Source organism: Lissotriton vulgaris, chromosome 10 (genome assembly GCF_964263255.1).
Source record: "Lissotriton vulgaris chromosome 10, aLisVul1.2, whole genome shotgun sequence".
NCBI lineage: Eukaryota > Metazoa > Chordata > Amphibia > Caudata > Salamandridae > Lissotriton > Lissotriton vulgaris.
The window spans coordinates 1,002,378,469-1,002,399,719 of record NC_141698.1 but is presented as its reverse complement, the minus strand read 5'-3'; the positions used below and the strand labels follow the sequence as shown (position 1 = coordinate 1,002,399,719).

Below are 21,251 nucleotides of genomic sequence, written 5' to 3'. Positions count from 1 at the left end.
TAACAGTCTTCCCTTTGTCTAAATATCTGGGAGCAATACACCAAGACGAACTGCCGGCTATACCTAATCATGTGACTCAGGACCAGGCTTCAGGTGCTGAATGGTTAGGACAAGAAAATACCACTTTTCCAATAGCGGGATTTTCTAAATTGTGATAAAAAAAAATCTGACGTTACCATTAAAGAGGGTTTTTAATTACAATTTTTTAGACCCCAAACTCAACCTGTTCCCAACTGGAAGTTACAGCATATTAAGCGTGCCAAGGAACTCCAATGTTATTAAATGGGAGTGGTGGGCCTTGCAATAGTGAAAAACTAAATGTAGGAGTGGTTCAATACCAGGACACGTAAAACTCAAAAGTACATGTCCTACTTTTTAAATACACTGCACACTGCCCTCTGGGCTGTTCATAGCCTACCCTAGGGGTAACCTATAAATAAAAAAAGGAAGGTTAGGGCCTGGCCAAATGTTCATTTGCCAGGTCTAAATGGCAGTTTAAAACTGCACTCACATTCAGAAATGGAAGGCCTGAGATATTTAACCCCTTCGGAGCTGATGACGAGCTGGGCTCGTCATCGCGTAGCCCGCTCGCACGCTGATGCCGAGCCCAGCTCGTCACGCAAAGTGCGATTTTCGAATTCTCAGCGCGCGAGCGGAATTCCGCTAGCGCGCATGAGGTTAATGGGCTTCTTAAGTGGGTGGTACAATCAGTGCTGCAGGCCCACAAGTAGCATTTAATTTACAGGCCCTGGGCACAGGTAGTACAACTTTACTATGGAATTACTATTATGGACTAGGCCAATTGATTATACGCCAATTTTAAGGAGAGAGCACACGAACTGTAGCACTGGTTAGCAGTGGTTAAGAATGCAGAGTTCTAAAGTTATTAAAAACAAAATCAGCAAACACGAGTTATGAAGGTAAAAAGTTAGGGGACATCCACACCAAGGATGCCAGGTCTGACAGTTATTAAAATCCTAAGAATGCACATGTTCGTCCAAGAATGCATGCGTACCTATGCCCAAATATGCAGGCCCCATGAAACGGGGAGATGGATTATCATTTTGGGGCGATGTACAAGTAGTTAATCCAGGGAAGGAGGATGCTGAATTAACCTGGCAGGGCGGTTTGAAACTGATGTGGTCCTGTACCATCAACTATGAAAGGTAAAGAAAAGCTGGTTAGCATTATAGAGGGCCAGCTGGTGGGTAGGAGACATCTAGGTGGGGAAGTGGACATGCTCATAAGTGTATAGAAGCGCTCTTGGTAAATCCACTGATGTGCATTGATGAGCAATAATCAGTGTTCGAGCTAGTCACGTTTCTCATGTTAGAACGGATATCTTAAATTCATATGACTGGCAGGAGTCCTTTCCATCATGGAAAACAAGCACATTATTTTTTTAGCCAGGCTCTTAACTGGCTATAAAATGCCTTAAAAAAGATGAATAAAAAAGTTACGCCTTTTGGAGGGCTAAATGGGAGTTTAATGTGCAGTAAATGCTCAAAGCGAAAGTCAAAAGAAACATTAAAGACCTATGCAAGAAGGGCAGCTCAAGGAGTAGTGTGTAGATGGCATTTCTATAGCACACACACCTAGCCATGACGTAGCGGAGTGCTGTACATGGGAAAGGCAGCATAAAGTCAATTCAATAAATTTTATTGTAGTATTTCTTAAAATTGTTACAAATGTCCCAGAAAATGCAATAAAATGTCGTTACATGTAGTGTAAAACTAGACAACATAGTTAAAATACCAGTGCTTAAAAGTGTGTGTTCCCAGCACATAAAATGTTATGAATACAGTGAGTAACATTAAATTCAACTTCCATTGTCATGCTTACTAATGAGTTCATTAAAATGTTATTCTTCCAGTCCATTTATTACGCATCTGGCCCAACTGGACCCATGCCCGGTCAGTCACGGCTCTCTGTTCTCCTCCTGGTCTACTTCCTGTAAAAGTTTTCTTACCTCTGCCAGGTATTTTACTGCCTGGCAGGCCAGAATTATGGAGGAACCGTCCAGGCAGCGTATGACCGTTCGCCTACACGTACGTATATTCAGTTCATTAAAGAGGTGTTTCAAATACTGTTTCCTCAAGGTCATGACTGCTGAGCATACACATAGAAGATGGATTAGCGATTCCTTGTGGTAGCCACACAGTCTTCACTGCGGTGATTGGTTAGAATGTTCCTGGAACGGCGGAAGATCTGTTGCCTCGTGCAAGCCCATCCGGTAGTCTGTGTAGCTCTTCTTTAGATACCGACTGAAAGGCGATAGTAAGTATGCTTGCGGTTTTAATAGTTTGTAAGAGGAAATGACCGTCCACCCATGCCGGCGTTTAGAAATTGTATTTTTGTCCTCCAAAAAAGATTCTTTTAAAGTCAATTCATAAACAAAAAGGAGGCTGAGTTGTAGGTGGGTAGTGCATTGTGATGTAGTGTTCTTAAAAGAGACGAACCTTCAACTCTTTCCTAAATCGGAGGGAGAAGCCGTGGGGAGTTCCTGATGAATACCGGGATGTTGTTCCAGATAATGGAAGCGTGGATGGATAAGGCCTGCTGCCTTGGTTTTTCTTTTTTACTCTTTTTATACTGCAGTCTGGTGATGACCTGGCCCATGGTATGCTGGGAGCCCGCAGAGCTGCCGAGCTTCTTTGTAGGCTCAGGGATGGTGCTGGTCGTGATGGCTTTGCATAGGAGCGAGCAGGAAAGGGGCGCTTGGAGTTCCATCAGGGTGGGAGTGATGTGAACCTAATGACACTGAACAGCCATCCCTGAAACATGCGTGGACCTGCAGGCCACAAAATAAAATCCTGGAAAGGCCAGCTCAGCCCCCCTCCCTTCAGAGTTCGGCAAATGGAGAGCTAGAGCAGCAGTGTGATTTACAGTGCTTAGAAACGGCAGAACTGCAAGCTGTATGAAGTTATTCTTAGAACAAAAGCCAATCAAGGCTTGTGAAAAGCTGAACTCCTACCACGCTAGCCTGCGTATTCAATTATAATGAACAATACAGAAGAAACTGCGAGACACCAGTGGGGGGCGTTACTTTTACCCTGAGCAGGAAATATCACAGCAGACTTCAGGGCCCAGGGCTCTTACCAATCAGTCTCTTACACGACTTCAAGCTGGCTATTGTGTCTGGAGTTTGTAGGGGGGGTGGGGGCAGGACGCTGTACCCTTCCCAGGCTACTTGTAAACACAGCAGGAGAATCACTTACTCTCTGTGCTCGGTCACCGCAGGCTCCGCGCTCCCACGAACGCCAGCATCTCTGCGCAGTCCTGTTCACTCTGGAAAGGAGAGATAAAGGTCTCGTTACAAATACTTAATCGCTCCGGGCTGCAGAAGACTTTCCGTGTTTTGTTGCAGCAACACGGGGCTGGCCGGCGGCCACAAGAACAGACATCACATGACACAGAAACTCTACATCCGTTTACTTCATAAGGAATAACCAGCTTACTTATTGAGTGCGATGGAGTGAAACTAGAACACAGCACTGTGTGCCGCGCGGCGCGCCTGTATTAGGACACACTTCCATAGGCAGGGAGGGGGAACCATCAAAAGCACAAGGGGAACCGGGGGCTGGGCAAGTACACAGAGGGAGGGAAGGTGGGGCTGGGGTGAGAACATGGAGGGGCAGAAGTACAGGACTGAGCAGCTGAGAAACACTTACTTTTGTAGAGTGCTTAAACAAAAAGAACAAGCATTGGCATAGCCAATGGGTCTCGCCTTTGGAACCTTATTAGTATTTAGTTATGCAGTACAATATCCTTGGTGCAACAATACCAACTGTTGCATGGCTAAACACATATAAAAAAGGTACCAAAGGCAAGACCTATTGGCTAAGCCAATGCTTGTTTTTCTTTGCACTTAGTTGCAGGCAAATACCAACAAATGCTGCTACCGACAGCCCTATCACTGTGGCCGGGGAGGGGGGGGGGGGGGGGGGGGGTTGCTTCTCTAGCCTACGCAACAGCTGAGTAAGAGTCTTCTTAACTCCCAAATATGAAAAGTGTAAGTGATGGATTGGAAGCAAAGTTTGACTGTAAGCCTATAGTAAATGCATTGCGACTTACACTGCCCGATACTGTAAGGGCTGGAGGGAGGGCTCCATGTGTGGGGGTAAGCTCCTCAGTTTCCCCACCTGGCTCGTGAATGGACTCACCCGGTCGGCGTTCCCAGCGACTCTCTGCCGCAGGGACTTCTTCACTTTCTGGCTGTCTGACTCTGAGCAGGGGAGTAGCGGGCAGGGGAGGAACAGAGCGCCGGCCAGGGGGAGAGCATCGGCATCCTGGGGGAGAGCAGGTGTGAGGAGACGTCAACATGAGGTGGAGTGGTCCTGCAGAGATGGAGAGGAGACCCCACAGAAGGCATTGGATGAGGAGGATAGGCGCTGTGAGGAGATGCTACGGGTGGAGAGTAAAGGTGCTGTTGGACTTGGCCCTTATGGCAGGTTCACCCCTAATCTTTTTGCTTTTAATCTGTGATATGCGTGGATGATTTTCTGGTCTGTGCGCACTTTTTCTCTGTGTCCCAGAGTAAAGTGCGTGCATGTAGTTAGGCTGGCCTGCTCTCCCATAGGGATGCATGGGGAATGACTGTGTCCCTAGTAATTCCTGATGTGTGGGGAGTGCATGCTCGAATTTGGTATGTGCGTGTTCGTGGGAATGGATGCTTTTCAATGACGTATGTTGCGTGAATGTGGCATGTGTAGAAATGCCATTTCTGGGACTTGGCATATTGCTGGAAAATATGCCTGCAGTGTGATTGGCTGGAGCTGGCTGGTGAGCCTGGCTCCAGGAAGGCTGGATGGGTCTGCCCGGTGGTGAGTGTGAGATCAGCATGCTTGATGGCTTGGGAGGAGTGCACTTGGTCCCTGATGGGCCTGGACTTTCCCCAGACAATGCTGGCTCCACCCCCTGTAGTGCGACTGATGGCCCTAGCCCTGCCAGTGAATAGAGAGGGTGGTTGGGGTAAACAGAGTACTTCAGAACCAGCTGCGACTGGTTTTCCCCCACCCTGCACCCTTGAGACAAAGGGTTTGTCTGTATAAGAAGGGGCTGTGTCCCCATACAATTTGTCCTGTTCTTGGTTCTGTTCTAGGATCTTGCCAGAGGGGGCTGCTGCAGGGGCCAAGAGGACCGCCACTTGGCTGTCTCCCTGCTTGGAGACCCAGTGTGCTGGCTCTGGCCCTGCCTTGCCCCTCTGCCTGCCTCCAAACTCTGTTGGAGCTTTCCTGTGCCTGGAGACACCCTGATTTTGATTTGTAGCTTAGGCGCGCTTTATTTTCCTTGGAGCGCTGAACGCGCTTCCCTTGGCGCTTGAGAGCGCTGTGCTTTGTCCCTGAGCGCTGGGGAGCGCTCGTTGCACAGCCGGTGCCACCCGGCATCTGCCCGTGGGGATTTGCCGTTTGTTGACTTTCGAGTGCCCACCTCGGATTATTGCCATATTTGAAGGCCGGTGCCACCCGGCATTGCCCCGTGGTATTTATTTAATTACGAGCCGGTGCCCACCCGGCATTTCCAAGGAATCACCGCCGCAGCCCAGGAGCACCGAAAGCTGTTGTCGGGCCGCTGCCTTCCGCGACCCGGAAGTCCCGCCCCTGACCCCCAGGGCCGCGCTGCCATTGGCGGCCCCGGCGGAAGTCAGGCGGGAGGACGTCGTGACGAGGCCAGGCGGGAGACCGAGAAGCCTGCTCCCGTGTTCGCGAGGCTCCCGAGTGAGGAGAGGAGCCCCGCGCTGCGGCCGCCGAGGAGACACCTCCAGCCCAGAGACAGCCGGTGAGTGAAGGGAGGGAGGAGGGCGTCGGGGCACGTTGTCGGTGCCGCCCCTCCCCCTCCGTGTGCGGACCGAGCGAGGTCCTCGTTGTGTTCGAGCCCAGAGGCTCGTGGGGCATTGGCCATTCCTTCTTGTGTCCCGAACGGCCCCGAAAGGCAGCGGTCCGCTCCAACGAGCACAGGCTTCCCGAGTCCACGAGGGACTCCAACAAGAGGGGCCATTCTTTGTTCTTTGAGCCCACGAGGCTCCAGGAGGCATTTTCATCGTTGTAGGGCACAGAAGCTCTACGGTGCCACTTTTGTTTGACGAGCCCAGCGAGGCTCCAGCCCACACAGTGATTGAGAGCCCTGAGAGAGGCTCTGGGGCAATTCCTTATTTTTAGAGCGCTGAGCTCTACATTGTTCATTTGCTTGGTGAGCCCCTGAGAGGCTCCTTGCCCACTTTGTTCTTGAGCCCTCCTGGCTCCAACGTTGTTCAGTCATATTTACAACTGTCCAGCACTTAGTGGACAGTTGCCACGTTTAGGCTTTGTGTCTGTGCTGCCTGCACAGACCCCCTGACACTGAGACTCAGGGCATTCCGCCCCTTTCGAGGCCAGTTGGCCTGAGGGACCCCTTTTTTGAGTGTTGTGCTTTATGCACCCCGCGCATTGTAATTTATTGTTGATATAATTCTTGCGCATGTGTTCCAACCTGTACCTTTTCTAAAAGTAACCTGATTAGGTATTCTTATGGTTATCCCCTTTTGCTAAACGTGACCTGCAGAGAGGATTGTTTATGTTGATCCATTATGCTAAATGTGACCTGCATAGTGAATGTTGATGGTTCATTTTATGTTTAGGTTTCCTTCCCTTTGCTAAGAGTGAATTGCTTAGGTGTTGGTATTCCTTCCTTAGGTCCTAGTTACCTGCGTGATTTCCTACAGTGTGTTAGGGTTGCGTACGAGGTCCTTATTGTTCCAGTGATTACTGGATGTGTGTTGCATTTATAATTTTGGTGCTACTCATTCTATGTTTACGACATAAGTGTATATCTACCAGTATTATTATCTAACAAGTGCCTACCCCTGACAGTGGTCCATGTGGCCCTGTCCTGTACATAATTCCCCTTGTAAATTCTGCCCGTGCCTCTGGCACACTGTACAGTTTGCGTGTGTTATCTAATGTGTTTTGTTTATTATAATACAAAGGCTATTTTTGATATATATCCTTGTGTGGAGTCTTTCTTTGTGGTGGGCCTTGGGTGTTGTTGCTGGGGTGCGTGCGCAAATACTTAACTCATACCGCCTCCAAGTTTAGCCTAGACTGCTCGCGCCACGCTACCTAGAGGGTGAGTGGGGGTTGCCTTGGTGTGTGATTCCCCTGCCCTGACTTTAGAAATGGCGATCCCTGACTGACCTCGACGCGAGTCTTGGCTGGCCAGGGTCCCGTTTCTAACAGGTGCTGTGAGGTGACACTGCAGGAATTGAGGCACTGTGAGGTGACACTGCAGGCGGCTCCAGAGGAGGTGGAGATGCAAGCTCCACAGTTGGCGGAGAGTAGATGCGCAGTGAACCGGCCAGGCAGCCCCGGTGTCCTATGCTGCTGGCAACCAATGACTGAGGGGCGCAGCGTGGCTCAGGAGAGGAGAGGCATGTCCAGCTCCTGAACAGGAGCGGTTCACCGTGGTCCGAGCAGAGCCAGGAATCCTAGCCCTCACTGCCAAGAAAAATCAGCCATCAACTAAAACTACACCAGGGCATCTAACCATTCTCAAAGCAGCCAAGGAAGAGACGGCAAAAAGGTGCTTCTGGGGCACACGAGGCAAACCAGACAAAAGGCGGCACAACTCTATGCTAAAATGAAACTTAACACAATCTGTTATTGACGAGGGCCAGTGCATCGGCTGCAGAACAAATAGGAACGAAACAGCAAGAAAAGAACACGTGTGGAGAGTGGCTGAGAGGGACATACAGTACGCTAACACAAGCGCTGGTCACACACTGCTCCCAGCACCCCTGAGCACGGCAGCATGGCGAACGGGCTAATTAGCAATCGCACGCAGGGTGCCATTTGCTTCGAATTAGCGTGGTGAAAGCAACCACGCTAATTCAAGCTTTTCAAGCACTCGTGCTTGTGCTCCACCTTGCGGGAGCAAGCAGCGGCGTGCAGGCCATCTGTTTTCAATTAGCGCGCGCCGCTGCTCACTCCCGCAAGGTGGATGCCTGCCTAAGCACGAGTGCTTGAAAAGAGCTGACCAATTTCTAAAGGTCATCTCCTAGAGCAACGCATGCGCACTGCCTAAGTGAGACCTAAAAATGTAGCACCTGAAAAAGCGAGCACTGGAAGGGCAGTAATGCGTCCGTGCTCCAAGGAAAGGACAAACATACGAGGTGATAGGAAGTCTATGGAAGAGGGCTGTTGGAAATGGCCCTTTTTGCAGGGTTATCCCCACACTTTTTTTTGCTTCTTCCTCCCTTGTTTTTCCCGACCTGTGGTTGTTGGCTAGAAGACTCTGGGCACTTTACCACTGCTGATCAGTGCTAAAGGGCATTTGCTCTCCCTGTAAATTGTTATTGTGATTGGTTATCCATGATTGGCATATTGGTTTTACTAGTAGGTCCCTAGTAAAGTGCACTGAGTGTGGCACCCACCTGAGTAGCCCTAAAATGGTGTCTCAGGCCTGCCACTGTGCAATCTGAACTGCAATGTTGTCCTGACCAGTGTACACACTTGCAAGGCCTGACCCTTCCCTTTTCTTGCAGATTAGACACCCCTATGGTAGGCCCAAGGTACCTGGGCAGGGTGCAGCGTAAAGTGTAAGGCAGGTCATGTACTAGTGTGGGTAACATGTCCAGGTAGTGAAATACAGCCATTTTCGTTTTTCACCATTGCAAGGCTATCTTGCCCATAGTCTAGAATGGGGAATGCTGAGTATAATGTTTACCTGCATATCTTCCCATAGAAGCAAGATAGAGAATTAAAATCTGGTATCCCCGAGCTCCGAATTTAATAACGCATCTTTTAGGGAGGATGGTTTTTAAATTCAGCGTTTGAAAATAGCACTTTTAGAAAGTGGCTATTTTCTTGTTCAACATTTCCGTGTGCCTCTGCCTGTTTGTGTATTGGCTGTCTGGTTTGTGAGTGTGAGGGGCTGAGGGGTGGCCCCAGGAGGGAGGGTGAGTCATCACTAGGCTGAATAGACCTATCTGCACTTTGAGTGGTGGGAGGAGTTGTACCTGGGTTTGAACAGGGCTGTGCCTGGCTCCACCTCCCGCGGTGTGTCCCATGGCCTTGGCCTCCCCTCACAAAGAAGACATGCCCTGGCAGAGGGCACCTAGAACTAGTTTGGACTGGATCCTGGACCCCTCACACATGTAAGAACAAAGACTTTTGGGGTATAAGTAGCTGTGCTGAAACCCCAGTTAAATTAGACTACTTTTGCCAACAAGAGGAATCCCTGCCAAAGAAGATCAGCTGAAGAGACTGGAAAGGAACACTGCCCTTGCTGTGTGTTCTGGGGCCGACCTACAGTTTGTTGTTACTACTACAGGCGGCACAACTCTATGCTAAAATGAAACTTAACACACACTGTTATTGACGAGGGCCAGTGCATCGGCTGCAGAACAAATAGGAACGAAACAGCTAAAAAAAAAAAAGAAACACTTGTGGAGAGTGGCTGAGAAGGACATACAGTATGCTAACACAAGCGCTGGTCACACACTGCTCCCGGCACCCCGAGCACGGCAGCATGGCGAACGCGCTAATTAGCAATCGCACACAGGGTGCCATTTGTTTCGAATTAGGGTGGTGAAAGCAACCACGCTAATTCAAGCTTTTCAAGCACTCGTGCTTGTGCTCCACCTTGAGGGAGCGAGGAGCGGAGTGCAGGCCATCTGTTTTCAATTAGCGGGTGCGCAGCTGCCCACTCCCGCAAGGTGGATGCCTGCACAAGTACGAGTGCTTGAAAAGAGCTGACCAATTTCTAAAGGTCATCTCCTAGAGAAGCGCAGGCGCACTGCCTAGACCAGACCTAAAAATGTAGCACCTGAAAAAGCGAGCACTGGAAGGGCAGTAATGCGTCCATGCTCCAAGGGAAGGACAAACATACCAGATGGTATGAAGTCTATGGAAGAGGACTGTTGGAAATGGCCCTTTTTGCAGGGTTATCCCCAAACTTTGCTGTGTGGTGTGTTCCGCCACCTGCTTGAAGGAAGGACTTGGCTGTGTGCTGTGTCCAGGAATAAGACCCTCCAAGGGCCTGAGAAGAGCTGGCCTCCTGTTAAAACTCAGGAACACAAACGTTTACCCAAGACTTCTACAGTCAAGAGGAGTCTGAGAAGAGAGAAGTACTGCCCTTGCTGTGTGTTCTGGGGTTGGCCTGCAGTTGCTGATTTTGTGGAGGGTGAGGCTGAAGGACTTGGCTGTGTTCTGTGTCCCCCCCCCTCTTTGGAGAAAAAATACTTGCTGTGTGCGGTGTCCCAAGAGTCTCCAAGGGCCCAAGAAGAGCTGGCCTCATGCTTATGAAACACAGGGTTTTAAAAGTTCCCAGAAGAAAACTATCCTGCTAGCACTGGGTGAGTGTCCCTGTGCCTGGGCTGTGGCCTTGTGAATCCGCTGTGCCGCCTTCCTGACGTGCACGGTAATTATTGTGCCAGCGTGAAGTTTGGAGGGCCGGCACCTTGTTCTCGCCAGCCGAAGTCTTGCCTGTGGTATTGTGGCAGGAAACATCCTTAACAACGCAGTGTTAACACCGCGGGGCCTTTACGACGCAGCCATCACAACGCAAGTCATCACTACGACTTGCGCTGGATGGCGTTCGTTTAAGGAATAGTTTCATTTTCTATTCCAACACCTTCCCTACTGTTACGTGGGCTGGAGTTGGAATAGAAAATTAAAATAATCCACTATCCAGCGCCCTCCAACGCAAGTACCGACTTGTGTTGTGAAAACCACGTTGTAAAGTACAGCGATCAAAATGATTGCATTGTACTAACATACATCCATTGTGGCATGGTTGTGGTCACCGCCGCCGGCCTAAAACCCCCACGACGTCATCTCTAGGCCATGTTGGGATTGGCCCAGCAAGAGAGAGTTGCCCGGCAACTGGAGGCCCGGCCGACGTAGCCGCGCTGGGATTGGCCAAGTGCGTAACGCTGTGACCGAAGCAGGGTGGGCCGTCCCACAGAGGAGCTGCACCGCCCGGAGCGACGACGAAGTGATGGCCTCCTTTCCCCACACACTCTAGGTAACTGGCTCCGGTTTGGGGATCGAAGCAGACATGGGGAGAGGGAGCAGCGGGAGGAACGAGTGGTGCTACGCCCCAGTCAGTTGATGACCAGCGTGCACTCCAGCCGGCATACAGAGGGGGAAATCTTTCCATCAAAGCTCACCTGCGCAGCAGAGGCATGTTTAACATGAGGACAGTGATTCCCTGAGTTGTCGCGCATCGGCAAATAAGGCTCCCTGCCCATTGAGCCTCCTAGTCCTCCCTTCCGCCTTACAGGGTGTCCGGTGAGCAGTGCTACAAGAGACTGTTTTAGTAAGACCACAGTTCATACTGACTTGGTTCATACGGACTTATTTTCGATAATCAAGGAAAAGAAACTTTACAGTGAACATTGGCTTTTTGACAACAGAAAACTACCAGTTTATTTTTAGGTCTCGTAGAAGCGTGGGCGGAGCAGCAAAGCTGCTGCCACGCCTCTGCGAGAGATATTGTTCTAACCAGGGTACTGTAAGCCCCACCCCCTTTTCCATTGGGTAGCGTCAGCGTTTATGATAAACGCTGGCTTCCCAATGGAAAGGAGTGTTTCTGGGTACCACCCTGTGTTTTTCGGACAGCCCCTCAAGACACCATGGCCTGATTTGCGGCTTGTCGTGAAGTTATCTTATCTGCTTGTTTATTTAACAAGCAGATAAGAACATTCACCACAGCTGTGAAGCAGGCACGGAGAGCGGAGGTGCAGGGGGCACGAGGAGTGCAGCTCTCCCCCACCCACCCAGTCAGGCAGCCACTGTTGCAGGGGAGAGTATCTCCCCCACCCTCCCACCTTCAGCCTCTTCAGTTGTTAACGCTCCTCCTTGTTGCATCCTTATCTTCTGCACATTCCTTTCTTCCCCTCGTCCTTGCTGCCTTCGTGTCCCTTCCTTCACCTCACCTCCAACCTCCCTACATCCCTCATCTTCGTTCTTTCTGTTTTTCTCTATATTTCTGCCCAGGCTGCAGTGTTTTAGAAGCACTGACCAGGGCTCCCAACAGGCAGAGAACATCTCAACCCTGCCCTCCAGTTTGATATGCAAAGAAACCCGTTGTTTGGGTACAGTGAGCGCCTCCCACCTCTGAGCCCTTATCACTGCCCCTGTGAGGCACCCCTGGTCAGTCCCAGCTGCCCCCTCACTTGTGCCGGACCTCCCTAGTCATTAGATGGAGGGGCTTGACAGCACGCCCCCTGAGACACACAGCCAGTTGCCGGTCATTAACACAGCCCTGTTCATGACTTCCCTTCTGCTAACATAGCGCGTGACTACACAAAAAGGATTGCTGCTCAGCCTAGAAGTGGGTGACTGTTAACCAGGCCACAGGTCACACGGAGACACCCGCTGAAGCCCCTTCCCTCGATTTGCCAGCAGTTTCTGGCCGTGCCCTAGGCGCAGGCTGACCCGTGCCGCTGGCATGTCGGCCTCTTAAGGAAGGACGAGACGTGGGGTTTTCTCCAGGATGAGGCCAACTACTAGTGACACTCCCAGGCACCCCCTCCACCACCCTCCGTGGTGATTAGTGTCACCCGTGTTTGCCTGTCAGCAGCTCAGTGCAGGTCTTAAGCATAGACTTGCATGAGAGCCTACTGCAATAATGTACATGGGCTCCTGCAGGGCAGACTCCGCGCTTAACCTCCTAGAGACTAGCTTGCCTCCTCAGTCAGATGTTCACCGCGTCTTAGCGCTATCATGGACCCTTGACTTGCTTGAACATCTCTCACTCTTTCAAAATCTTCTCAGATTTCCAAAAATTAGGAGGTTACAAGATAAATACGAATAAAACGGAAATCATTTTATGTAATTGCACTGTAGACACTTTACTAACAGAATTCAGGCAAATATATAATACCCTTCCCAAGAGATACTTAGGAATTTATATAACAGAAAAGCTGGAAGACCTCTACCCATTAAATTATATACCATTATTAAAAAGGGTTGGCTCCCAATTAGATCGCTGGAACCAACTCCCACTATCAATAAAGGGTTGTGCTGCCCTAATTCGCATGTCTATTCTACCACTTTTTAACTTCCTTTTTAGTGCAGCTCCTTGTGCAATTCAGGCTTCCTTTTTAGGGCTCGCCTGCTGTGCGCATGTGCACAGCTGGAAGCTCTATAGGGGCTTATCCAGTGTTTAAACACCACTGGCGATTCCTTTGAGTGCATGTGCTTTTTAGGTCATTGCGCAAGCGCAAGCCCTAAAAAGCGTGCACAATGCCACCAGCCGCCTGCCTGCCTGCCTCGCATTACCACATCAAAGGCAGCCCTCCCAGCGCATTTGTCACCACCTAATTATTCACGGCCGGCCGGCCGTACTTTCAGTTTCACGGCCGGAGGCCGTGTCTCCTTTTAAAACCTGTTTAACTTGTTTCTTTGAGGTATAAAGAAATTAGAGACAGGCGTTTTATTTAGTGATTGTAGACTTTCATGCATGCTGATTACCCATTCCGGGGACAGTTCCATTTCTATTTTCCACTTACCTTAACAATTGATAAATCAGCATCTCTATCCAACAGAATGCAGGGGCTATTCGGGAGATTTCTCTGTAGAGAGCAGGGCAGAGAAAGCAAAGTAGGGCTATGTCTTCCCGCCTTTCCCGCGCATGTGAAGGGGCACAGACGTCAAACACCATGCCTTTGAAATGCACCAACCTTTCATTAAATCTCAGATCCCTTAAAAGCAGAGGCCGATACCGCACGTTTTCCCTCCAGCTTGCCATGTGTCTTGCATTTCCACCTCGTTTCTGGTGCTTTCTGTTTGTTCTTCCCAGTCAATAACCGCCGCCTGCCATTAGAAGGCTGTAAAGTATTCCATGTGCCATTAAGGCGTCCAAGGGTCTTTGAATGCGGAGTGCACGCATCCGCCTCTTTCATTCCAAACTCAGCTGTGACTCCAGCGCCCTAGTGACAGCTCCAATCTCTCGAACGAGTGTATTTGCATCGTAATCGTCACACCGAAAATATCTGCACACAAGGAAGGAAGATGGAAAAGCTACCAAGTTGCAATGTCACAGACACACAACTCCCTCGAGATTCGGGTTTTAGCACGAGCGCGGAGTGTGGAGTAGAGTTGTGTGTGTTGAGTGTGCTCCCCAAACATATCGCATCATAATTTGCACGAAGCACACCTGCAGCTCAATTTCTGTGTCACCCTCCCCTATCAAGGCATTTTTTTCTGAGCGGTGTCATAGCTAAGTGGGTTAATGTGCATGTTGTAGAGAACTGTGTGCAATTTGAAGATCATGGGTCCTACACTCACTAATGCAGCTCTCATTGTTAATGTGCTGTAACTTTCGTGAAAGTTGAGGTGTGTTCTCTAAAGGGAATGACCAAAAAAAGTGTAACTAGAAATCCTTTCTAAGATGCATGGCCTACGTAATATGGCTGTGGTTTAAAGCATGTGACCTGGCATGCATGAAGAAATTGAATGAACGCCACAAGACAGATTTATTTGTACCGTACTGCACAATTGGAACGAAACTAGTCGTTCCATGGTCAGCAGTTTAACCACTCTGATGCTGAGTGAGTAAGCACTCAGATTCTAATATTGCTAAACAAATTTCTTGAAGTTGATTTCAAATACATCTCTAGATAATGCACTTTCCGTTGTTTTATTACAACATGAGTGTTCTGACACCAGGGCCTCCTCGTAATAAGACCATTGAATCCAGCTCCACCGAGACACCCATCATACAGCTCCACCTATGCACCCACCACACAGCTCCACCGAGGCACCCACCACCCAGCTCCAACGATGCACCCACCACACAGCTCCAATGATGCACCCACCGCCCAGCTCCACCTACACAGCTCCACCGATGCACCCACCACACAGCTCCACCGATGCACCCACCACCCAGCTCCACTGATGCACCCACCACACAGCTCCACCGATGCAGCCACCACACAGCTCCACCGACACAGCTCCACCGATGCACCCACCACACAGCTCCACCGATGCACCCACCACCCAGCTCCACTGATGCACCCACCACACAGCTCCACCGATGCAGCCACCACACAGCTCCACCGACACAGCTCCACCGATGCACCCACCACACAGCTCCACCGATGCAGCCACCACACAGCTCCACCGATGCAGCCACCACACAGCTCCACCGATGCAGCCACCACACAGCTCCACCGATGCAGCCACCACACAGCTCCACCGATGCACCCACCACACACCTCCACCGATGCACCCACCACACACCTCCACCGATGCACCCACCACACACCTCCACCGATGCACCCACCACACACCTCCACCGATGCACCCACCACACATGCACCCACCACACAGCTCCACAGATGCCCCATCACACAGCTCCACCGATGCACCCACCACACAGCTCCACCGATGCACCCACCACACAGCTCCACCGATGCACCCACCACACAGCTCCACCGATGCACCCACCACACAGCTCCACCGATGCACCCACCACACAGCTCCACCGATGCACCCACCACACAGCTCCACCGATGCACCCACCACACAGCTCCACCTACACAGCTCCACCGATGCACCCACCACACAGCTCCACCGATGCACCCACCATACAGCTCCAACTACACAGCTCCACCGATGCACCCACCACACCGCTCCACCGATGCACCCACCACACAGCTCCACCTACACAGCTCCAGCGATGCACCCTCCACCCAACTCCACCGATGCACCCACCACACAGCTCCTCCGACACAGCTCCACTGATGCACCCACCACACAGCTCCACTGATGCACCCACCACACAGCTCCACCGACACAGCTCCACCGATACACCCTCCACACAGCTCCACCTACACAGCTCCAGCGATGCAGCCATCACACAGCTCCACCGACACAGCTCCACTGATGCACCCACCACACAGCTCCGCCGATGCACCCACCACACAGCTCCGCCGATGCACCCACCACACAGCTCCGCCGATGCACCCACCACACAGCTCCGCCGATGCACCCACCACACAGCTCCGCCGAGGCACCCACCACACAGCTCCGCCGAGGCACCCACCACACAGCTCCGCCGAGGCACCCACCACACAGCTCTGCCGAGGCACCCACCACACAGCTCCGCCGAGGCACCCACCACACAGCTCTGCCGATGCTCCAACTAAGCTCCACCAATGCACCCACCACACAGCTCCACCAATGCACCCACCACACAGCTCAGCCCTGGCACCCACCACACAGCTTCGCCGTGGCACCCACCATACAGCTCCACCGATGCTCCAACTAAGCTCCACCAATGCACCCACCAAACAGCTACACCGATGCACACACCACTCAGTGCAACCACAGCATCACTGGTTCAAATATGTTCTTTCAATTTTTCAAGCTTTCACGCTTTATTGCAAATCACAAAAAGATGTTAATATTTCACTTCTGTTCTTGGATTTTCGTCACAATAAAAAACACTGAACATAATCTTCACAAATGTTATTTACAAAAGTTTAAGCTATTGCCATTACAAATTAAATAAATTATTTAAGTATTCATTATTTAAAAAAATTAAAAGCCATTGTTATTTGTAATATCAATACATCTAAGTCACGTAAATACAAAACATGTTGCATTGCAAATGCTATAGGTGTCACATTTGCGAAAGTTATAACTATTGGCATTGTAAATGACAAAGCTATTAATTTCGCTATTTAAAAAAAAACACAAATAAAAATAATTCATTTATAACACCAATAGCTCAAACTTTGCTAATGCGAGCCCTATTGCATTTCCAATGCTTGTTTAAGAAAGTGGATGGTATGTTTTCTTCTTTTCTATGGGCAAATAAGACTCCGAGATTAGCACTTAGCACTTTGAACTGTCCGATCACAGAGGGCGGACTGACTCTCCCAAATATTAGAGACTATTATTATGCTACTTTTGCACATCATAGTTTTAGTTGTTTTTTTTTTTACAGATGATCACAAGGCAGATAATTTTTTCATGAGAAAGATGTTAATTGAACTTAAGATTAACGACCCAGTAAGAGTCACCAAATATCCAAAGAAGGTACGTTACAAGTCTAAACAGTGGCTACTTAAACAAAAAAAAAAAAAACTTCTGAAATACTTTGATATTTTTAGAACGAATAGCTCAACTAGCTTAATGAATCTAAATATAGGAGAGATGGGTACTTTGGATAAAAACATTGAGACTTTGGAAAGAAAATGGTTTTGAAAAAAATTGAGGATTTTATTCTAGGGAACAATTGGAAAACCTGGGAGGAAGTAGAAAGAGATCCAGCATTCAAATACAATTCTGAAATGGTCTATTATTAACCTCCATGCCTCACAGAGAGTTAGATATAGGTAACTTATTTTATAAATCATATACAAGTGAAGCACTAAACAGTTCGACGCAGAGGAAGATTAGCACTTGGATAAAAAAATCTCAATGAAGATAAATCAACCACTCTATACGATAAGGCAAGAGACAGGTGGAGAAAGAGAGAAGATATTGAGATTAATAAATCCACCTGGGACAAAGTTAATAAATTTAATAAGTCCATTTTCCGAGGCTCTAACTTTAAACATATGCAATTCTTCAGTAAATGGTTAATTTATAGAACACCTTCGTTTCTCCACAATATATATCCTCAAGTGGGGGATAAGTTTTTTCGTTGTGAAGAAAAGGGCAGTTGGAAACATATAATATGGGAATGCACCAAAATACAGGAATTCTGGAAGGATATTGAAAAATATCTTAGAAATACAATTGATGCCCAAATTTCATTTAATGAATTTATTTCAGTCCTTAGTTGCTCCCCCAACTCCACTGCCCACGATGAGTCCCCATTTATAGCACCCCTCGTAGCAAAATCACTTATTCTGCAACTTTGGAAAACAGACAAAGTACCGACTTTTAATGCATGGAAAGCGAAAATATCTAAGATTCAGGGAAGGGAAAAAAAATATGCACTGAGATCAGGGGCTCTTAGAAAATATGATAAATAATGGAGTATGTTTGAATGCTAGTCACTGTGGACTCTTAACCCTTTTTTTTTAAGGTTGGTTACACTAGACTGGCTCGTTTTTATATGGCCTATTGTAAAGTCGGGTTTCATTAATATTAACATATTCCACATATTCCACAATGCACAATGCACTGTAAAAGAAATATCTTTTCTCAGAATTTGTACCTCTATTACGGTATATTCACAGCCTGCCTTGTATATACTGTATTTTATTGTATATACTGTATTTTGCACTTTTTAAATCTTATGCGCAAATTGATAAGTACTGTTTTGTTTACATCTATGAACTCTCAATAAAAAAATTTAATTAAAAAAAAAAAACTCACTCTTTCAAGATGGGACTTTTGGACTTCGCGTGAAAGCGCCTCAAGGTCATCGTGACTCGTGTGTGCGCTATAACCCAGCTGGCCCCTCGTAACTTCTGCCAGAGTGCATGATGGTGGTAGGTAACTCATCTGTTGGAGAAGCATCCTTGCAGGCTGCAGATTGAGAGTTTGAACCCTAGCAGGGCTGGCTGCGCGCCGTCCTCCCACCATTAGGAAAATGACTATCATGGAGATGCGGGAATTGTTACAGTACTTAGCCGCAATCCTCCAAATAGAGGTGTCCTCAAGGCAGCTAAATACAGCTTTGTTATTGTGCCCAATCCTCCAAATAGAGGTGTCCTCAAGGCAGTTATTTACAGCTTTGTTATTGTTCTCATTCAATTAGTGACCTCTCAGCTGCTGCTCCTATTCTGCGGGAATCAAGCAGCATGGAATGTGTAAATTCGCCCCTAATGCAACTTTAGAACATAGTGCTACATAATACTATAATAAATAATGCACCAAGGACACTTTTAAAAAACAAATAGATAAAAAACAATGCCATTTACAATACCAACAACTTCAAACTTTGCTAATGCAAGACTTATTGCATTGCAAATGCTTGTTTTTCTAGAAACCTCTCAAGAAACATTTCTAAAGACAGAGTAACGTTATTTATATGTATGTGCATTTTCTACCATTTTGATCCGACCTAAGCTATATAAAGATATTGATATTGATATTTTTATAACAACCAGTATGGTGTACATTTGTGGTGCTTCACTGAGTTACTTGGAGTGTTGGTGCAAATACTTTACACATTGCCTTGGGGATAAGCCTGTCTGCTCGTGCCAAGTGACCGAGGGGGTGAGCAGGGCTTATCAACAGTGTATATCCCCTTACCCTGACTAGAAGCAAGGGTCCCTATTTGGGCAAAGGTACTTACGTCTGCCAACTAGAGACCCCAAGTTCTAACAAGGACGAATATTTGGCAAGCAAATGGGAGCCAGCAAGGTCAACCAATGGTAAGCAATGGACATCCCCAGAAAAGTAAACAAAGATCTTCAGGAGACTGCCCATGAGCTGTCTTAGGCAAGACCTAAAAAATATGCAACCTGGCACACATTTTTAATATCTGCTTTCATTCATTCATAGTGGAGCCAACATAGAGGTACTTTTACATAATTTGTAAATACATAATTCACTATAAACATACAAACTACTTTGAAAATGACCAGAAAATAATTATTTTCATTGAAGGTACAAGCACCCCGCTAATTTTCCTTTGGCATTAACCCCTTGCCTGCTAATAACGAAACCATGCCATTATGAGCCACAAACGGCGAGGACATCTGTCAATCTTTGAAGTGCAAAACAGTATCATTTATGGCATATGAACATCTCTTATGTGCACTAAAACATGGATTTGAACCTCCAGAAACACCAATAACATACCAAGGGAAGCTTGCAGTGAGTGTGCACAGACCGGGTCTGTGCACCCATTTTGAAATACTATTTCTCTGCATGTTTGAGAAGATGTGTCAGTACTTGCCTACATATCTGAGAGAGTGGCACCTCTATCATTGCCATGAGGTGTTTAAGTAAATGTGCTGGTATCAAACTGCCTTCAATAATACCTCTATGGCTGTCTAAAGATGCATGTCAAGTGGCTGCAGAAATACTTCAGTGCCAGTGTTACACAATATAGAGCTACCTAAGTGTGACTGCAACTACCCTTGAGTCTGCTGCATGTATTAATAGTTTCTGGTGAGTGACTGAATCTATATGTGCTTATGTAGCTGAAACTGAGGCTTTATGTTTTTCCAAACATGTATGTCAGTTGCTTTAGGGATGGCATACTCTATGAAGCAATTGGCATAGGGCCATGAGAGTGCACACGTAACCTAGCTTACTGAAAAGAACATCTTTTAAGCACAAACCAGCAAGCTTTATATTGCACCTACAGCATCTCTCACATGTGATGTGCACACAAACTTGGATTTAAGACTGACAACCCGTTTTTACAAGGCAAATCAAGCTATAAGTGAAAGTGCACACACAGGACCTGTACTACAGAGCATCGTTAATGTCAGAAAGAGTATTTCTCTACATGAATGAGAAGGCGGTGTCTGTACTTGACAACTTATCTATGTAAGTGGCTTAAAAGAAACACCTCAGTGCCTGTGTTACGGAAAAGAGAGCAATATAGATGTGGATGTGACAGCAATTATGTTTAAATCTGCTGCATGCACAAGTAGTTTCTAGGGAAGTGAATAATTGTATATGTGCTTTGTAGCGGTCTGACAAAGTGTTGTAACAGAACCACAGCACCCAGGATTCAAAGAAAAACACTCTGAGAACAGCACATCATATATATACACATGTAAATATTTTCACATCTTCTAATGCCTTGCTAAATAAAAGTTTAACTCTTAATCTACATTTATTTTACTACCAAGTACCCAATGTAGTAAGCAGCAAATGTACAGCATACGAATTCAAAGCAGCAGATTGTGAACCAACTTCTCTCACACCTAGTCTACACAGACAAACTGTCCCATTCTCAAACACTCAAAACCGGTTACTCACCCATTATTAAATATACACAGCCACTTACAAGACCACTCATACATTACCTTATATAGTTCCAATATGTTCTCAATAGTATTTGATACTCCTATAACATTCTCACATACACATATCTTTTCAATCATTTTTTTCTCCAAATTAAATGTAATTCACATACCTGCAAATTGAGTTAGGTGATCAAATATGTTTTGGTACTATCATGTAGATACAATACTCCCAGGAAATGTAAAAACTAAGCATAAGAATGACATTAATCACACAAAGCAACCATTAATGGCAGCATTTTCATCTTTGCACCCTCTGATAGCGAGGAAGGCAGCACATAAAAGCATATCTTTAGTTTTTTTAAATATTGGCACTCCATTC

At 47.6% G+C, this 21,251-nt stretch overlaps 1 protein-coding gene across 2 annotated transcripts in view; it reads right to left on the bottom strand.

Moving 5' to 3' along the window:
* CLCN5 (Cl-/H+ antiporter 5) overlaps positions 1–21,251 on the bottom strand; it is a 295,750-nt gene that overhangs the window by 211,601 nt on the left and 62,898 nt on the right. For both annotated transcript variants that reach the window (XM_086942017.1, XM_086942018.1), the window contains one exon: positions 3,219–3,288. The gene's annotated coding sequence lies outside the window, so the exon portion shown is untranslated. The remainder of the gene's footprint in view (positions 1–3,218; positions 3,289–21,251) is intronic.